A 6,529-nucleotide genomic window follows, 5' to 3' on the forward strand; every position below is an offset into this window, starting at 1 on the left:
GGAAGTATGGAAGTTGGAGAGGTTACAAAAGAAATTCAACTGAAAGAAAAAGAGATCTATTGGGAGATCTACAAAACTAGAAGAGAGGAGGAAAACTAGAGATTAAAATCCAGGAATTTATGGATTCAGGTTGGTGACAAGAATACAACCTTCTTTCATAACCTTACCATAATGTGAAGTGTTAAGAATTGCATTGAGACAATCATAGGCAAAGGGAATTCTGAAACCAAAGGGCAAGAAGAAATTAAAGGAGTTGTTGTAGGGAAAACCCAACAGCCGCCATTACTTCAAATAATGGGGACCATTTACATTAAATTTTGGCTAAACACCTTTTATGATTTTCATTAAGTTAATTATCCTAAATTTTTTCTATTTTTCATTTTCGTCGGATTTATATTTTGATTGTTTCATTGAATTCACCTTTAGCAAGCTTTCCATTGCCTCATTTGGTCAACCAGTTTGTAAATGGCACTTCTTTGAAGTTTGATCCTTTTTGTCACTAGGATTAAAAAATGTATAAAATGTATAATATTTCAATATTTGCAATTAAAATAGTCATTCATTGTAAATATTAACTCTTAGTTAATTTTTATTAATTTTTCATTTTTCACTAATAGTTCTACAAAATGATCTAGCCAAATTATAGAATAGTTGAAAAACACGTTTCGAGATCTCGGTAATTTACTCCAATTTATTATTTTAAAACAAATTGCCAAACCTGAAATCTCAAAATTTAAAAGTGGTTGTAGTTCAATTTGTAGAATTTTTAATTCGACATGGGCCGCAGTTCACATCACATCTTTCCTTCTAAAATCCCAATTTAAAATGCAATCAAAAGTGAAATGCAATAAAAAATGCGATGCGATGAAACTTGCGATATCACATATCGCATAAAATTTTGTGCTTTCATTTTAAAATTTCTAATACACGAATTGGTTTTTATGTGATGCGTTAAAAATTTTTAATATAAAATTTTCCTCAAACTCCTTATGCCTCTCGACATCGTGACCTCACCTTACATTATCCCTCCACCTCACTCTCCACTCATCCTCCTCCTTATTCCTCCTCACCATACACTCACCTTACCTACATCACCCCCTCCTCATTGACTCCTCTCCACCACTCCATTAATGTCCACTCTCATGACTATGTATAATGGTTGGTTTGAGGGTTTTTTTTTTTTTTTAATTAAATAAATTTTATTTATTTTTTAATTTTTAATTTAATTTAATTTAATTATTATTATTATTATTATTTTTTGTGTAAGGCTAATTCTATTAATAAAAAACAAAAATATAATTACAAAGAGGCCCAACCTCAACTGTTGTCACTGAAGTTCATCATGAGTATCTAAACTGCGCTAGATTTGGGGAAACTAGTTTGACATGGAAAAAACCATACATATATCCCGAGACCGACACCAAAGGAAAACCATACAAATGACCTGGACCCATTCTTTAAGGCAAAAACCAGAAGAAGTTTTGACATAACACCACCTAATGCGACTGAAAACATGGCAAACCTGCTTATCGTTCGGACAAACAACAAAAAACAACAAGTGACTGGACCAAACCTGTCAGTAGCAAAAGTCTGAGTTGGCGCGTGGGTGGCAACGGATGCCACGTGGCTTCATTTGTTATCATCCTGGTGAAGTGTCTCCTCGACGATGAGGCAAGCATACCGGGCCCAATCTTCATCCTCCTTCGCCATGTCTCCTTTCGCTGCGCCACCTGGAGGCTCCCTTGCATGCTGGGTGCCGCTCGAACTACCAGCTAATTCCATAGTAATTGAAGCTACGACTGAGCTACCTCTAGTTTGCTGAATGTCGCCTGCGTGAAATCCTTCATCATGTTGTTGGCCATGCCAAAGTCCCCTGCTTTCATCCTTCGGGCGTTTCTCAGAACCACGACCAACTCCTTGATTTCTCTCCTCCTGAAATTGCGCTTCAGAATTTCTCACCTGAGCACTGTTCTGCTCATTTTCTTCAGAGAAAACAATGGTGACATTGGCAGTTATGATGGGCCTGTTCAGGCTATTCTGGAACCTGAACTGGGTTGAGTGAGGGATAGAACTGGGATGCAGAGGATAAATTGCAGTGTGCAGCCGGATATCACCGTGCGCAGCTATTGAGGCTTGCACTTGCCTCCGTTCACTATGCGCTTGAGGATAGTGTCTATGAGGTGAACTGGGAGGAGGTGAATTCTCATGGGAATGAGGGGGTGAGGTAGGAATAGAGCTCTGCGCTGCTTATGGGCGAGCGCTGCCACCGCAAGTGCCTCCTCTGTGGCTCCTCATATGGTGACAGACCATATCAATGTGGTTAGAGTGAAAATCAGCTGGACAAGAGGCTAGGAAGGAGTACAGGTTGTGAACAGAGGGCTCCTGTGTAGGATTGAAAGGGCAATGCCTGGAATGGGAGTAATGGTGCCCTTTTTCGAGTTCAATACAGCATAGAAGCCAGCATCGGCTCCCGTTGGCAGTTTTGCTGCAGGGATTTCCAGCCTGAGGCGGAAAGATGCTGAGGGAAGGAGGATAGACAGAGGGGTTGAAAGGTTCCATGTTATTTCCAAATGCGTTAGGATCTCGGCCTGAGTGGCCATTTAATGCTGCATGCAGGCTGACCTACTTTCATTTCAGGTGAGCTTGGAATGGAGCGCCATCCACCGTCTGGTAGGTCCGAACGCCGGTGGTCCAATCGGTCACCATTAATTATCTCGGAGTTCACCCACATCCGGGTGCGTTTCTTCCTGCTGAGCCATTTCACTCTTCAACATTTCCTTATATTCCAGAATCTGGTGTTCAATGGCTAGTGTAGAGAGCGAACCTATATAGAGATCCCTCCCGCTTTCCACTCCTATATTTGCCAATAGGTCAGCCACCTTATTTCCCTCCCAACATATGTGCTTGAGATTGATCACTCTGTGGGAGGAGAGCCAGATTTCAATAAGTTCTAGCCGAATCGCCATTTTCCAGCTGTTGCTCACTTTACTTGAGGATGTTCCCTGCAAAATTTTGTTGACCATATTTATAAGGATCTGCGAGTCTCCCTCTATAACAAGTGGGAATAGACCATGGTTTTGGGCTAGAAAGAGTCCCTACAATAATCCTTCTAATTCTGCGGAGTTATTAGTATCCCATCCATTTGAACCTAAGTAGGTTAGAAGAGGAGTTCCCTTATGATCTCTGAATATTCCTCCGAATCCGGCCTTTCCTGGATTCCCTTTCGAGGCTCCATCAAAGTTTAGCTGGAACATGTGACGGGGAGGAGGAAGCCACTTATTTGGTGTCCTGCTTTTTGCTTGAGTTTTTCCTTTGGTTATCATCTCTTGATTCCACTGAAAATTCCAATTTGCCCATATGGTTTGTTCCCAAGGGAGGGAGGGAAAGTCCTCCTCGGCCCATGTTTGAAGAAGTAAAGTTTCCTTGATATTTTGACACACTGTATTCCAAAGAGATTCCAAGGGCATAGATTGGTCCTTGAAGATTCGCCGATTTCTCTCCTTCCAAATTGTCCATATGAGAAAACCCGGTATAAGCTTCCATAAGGAGTTTAAAATCTTGCTTTTGAATGGGTTCCTTTCCCAGTTGCGAATGGTGGGTACAATATCTCCCTGTGTCCGTCCATCCTTTTGGCATCTAAAGTTGACTTTTTCCCAGAGCTTGTGTGCTAATGGACAAGAGATCATAAGATGCTTAGTGGTTTCCTCTTCTTGCTTACAGTTGGGACAAATGGAGGGGCCGTGGAAGATTCTCTTCCGAAGATTGTCCCACATAAGGATTTTGTTGTGACATAAAAGCCATAGAAAGGTGGAGACTTTCGACCAAATGTTGGGGTCCCATATTTGTTCCGGAGAGGATCTTTGATAGTGTGTTCCTTCATAATGATGTGATAGACCTCCCTAGTAGTGAAGGTTCCTTTTTCCTCATAACCCCATCTAAGAACATCCTTTTCATTTGAATATTTTATTCTTCTCTTTGTTAATTCAGTACCAAGAATCTGTTGAGCTAATTCTGCTCCATGTCTTAATATGTGGTCCATGCTATGCCATTGCCTACTCCCCGACATTGTGGAAGGAAGCCAGAAGTGCTTGCCTGTGTCAGTGGTTTGCGATTCCTGTTCTGGAATTTGATGAGGTGAGATTAAGTCCTTTAGTTTGGGTTGCTACTACCAGGAATCGTCCCAGAACCTTCCTGTATTGCCATCCTTAACTTCCCAGAAACTATGCTGTTGAATTAAGAGCTTGTGTTGCTTGGCCGCATTCCAGATTAGAGAACCTGGGTTGACTTCTAAAATTTGGATTAATTCTTCTGTAGGTCGACTATTGGCATACTTTTCAGTCCAAAGGGTTTCCCATGGGGCGAACGACACAGTAAGCCATTTCCACCAAATGCGAGCGCCCATAACCACATTGCTGTGATAAGGATCACGCAGACCCATTCCACCTGCAAGCTTTGGTAGGCAAACTGTGTCCCATTTGACTAGAGCCCATTTGCATCTTTGTTCTAAGTTGCCCCACATGAAGGATCTCTGTATACGTTTGATATCTTTGAGAACCCATTTGGGTGCAGCCAGGATCGAGAAGAGATACAGCGGCATGGATTGGAGAACCGCCTTGATTAAGACGAGACGACTGGCCATATTGAGTGCCCTATGAGTCTAGGAGGATAGGCGTGCCTCCAGTTTTTCTAAGAGCATTCTCCAAGAGGAGTGTTTCAGAGCTGATTCAGTCATAAGAGCACCGAGATACTTGGAAGGGAGAGCAACAATTGTGAAACCAATTATGCAAGCTATAGAAGCTTGGGTGACAACAGGGGTGTGAAAAAAGAATATTTGAGATTTGGCTTTGTTTATTTTTTCTCCAGAGGCATCCGAAAAGTTCGAAAATAGAGAATTGAATTGTCGAGCTTCCTGGACTGAAGGGTGAAAAAAAAGCATATTGTCGTCCACAAATTGTTGGTGCGTGAAGGCATGAGTGTTAGGAAATGACAGGCCTCTGAGATTCTAGGATAACAGAGCATTTCTAATACTTCGTCCAAGACCTTCCGCCATTAAAACAAAGAGGAAAGGGGAGAGAGGGTCTCCCTGTCTGATTCCCCGGGATGGCTGGAATGGTGAGGAGGGGATGCCATTGATCAAAATAGAGAAGAAAGAGGAAGAGATGAGACTCATGACCCAGCGTATCTAGGTGAGAGAGAAACCAAAGGCAATTAGGGTCTTTTGAATATACATCCAGCTTAAGCTATCAAAGGCTTTTGAGAGGTTGATTTTAAGGAGCATACCTGATCTTTTGGAGTGCTTCAGGGAGTGGATGATTTTGTGAGTTAGGATTATGCCATCCGTAATCTACCTACCTTCTACATATCCTGACTGCTCCGGCAAGATGAGAAGGGGTAGCAACGATTTGAGTCTTGAAGCTACGATTTTGGATACAATATTGTAGTTGACGTTGCATAGGGCAATGGACCGATATTTGTCAGGGGTGCTAGATTAAGCTTCCTTTGGGATAAGGGATATGAATGTGGCATTCATAGTTGGAAGCATCCACCTTGAAGTTCTCGATTCCTCAACCACCTGCCAGACTTCCATTTTTATTAGCTCCCAGAAATTGTGGAAAAAATTGGAAGTAAACCCATCAGGACCAGGCATCTTCCCCTCTTTCAGTTGATATACTGCATTTTCCACTCCCTGTAAGTCGACCGGCCTAAGTAAGAGTTGGTTGTGCTCCTCTGTGATGACTTTGGGGATATTCTTTGTGATTTTTTCTATAGATTGCATTATGTCAACCTGTGGTTCTTGATGAGCTTGCTTGAAGTAGTTGAGAAGTTCGAGTTCGATTTCTTCATGTTTTTCCACATTTACCCCCTGCTCATTTTGTATGTGAGTGATATTGTTATTCATTCTGCGTTGAATAGCGGTTTGGTGAAAATTTTTTGTATCTTTTTCTCCTTCCTTTAGCCACCTGATTCTCGATTTTTGCCTCCAAAGCGTTTCTTCTTGTTTGGTCCTCTTTGAAATCTGAGATTCAAGAGACTTTTCATGTTCTGAAAATTCCTCTAATCTGCCTTCTGTGATGATCCGTTGCTGCAGTTGTTTCATAGCTTGTTCGAGAGCGATTTAAGCCTGGAAAATGTTACCAAACGAAGAATGGTTCCATTGTTTTATTTTACTCTTGAGGTGTTTAAGCTTCTGCTGAAATTGGAACATTCTTGTACCATTTGGTGGAGAGAAGTTAGTCCATTTCGAATTTATTAGGTTGATGAAATCCGGATGTGTCATCCAAAAAGCTTCGAAGCGAAAAGGCCTGCGGGTAGCATTGCCTGGTCGTGACCATTGAAGAGAAATTGGCCAATGGTCTGAACCTGAAAGCGACAGAATTGAAGTTGAGAGGTCTCCTCCTAAATGGATTGCATTGTCAGAGATTAAGAATCTGTCCAGGCGAGACGCAATCTGATGCAAACCTGCTCTTTTATTATTCCAAGTATAAAGTCCATTGTTGAATGGCATATCAATGAGCCAATTGCTTTGAAT

The sequence above is a fragment of the Pinus tabuliformis genome, chromosome 7 (assembly GCF_031772625.1).
Source record: "Pinus tabuliformis cultivar Carrire ecotype Pingquan chromosome 7, CPIR1, whole genome shotgun sequence".
NCBI lineage: Eukaryota > Viridiplantae > Streptophyta > Pinopsida > Pinales > Pinaceae > Pinus > Pinus tabuliformis.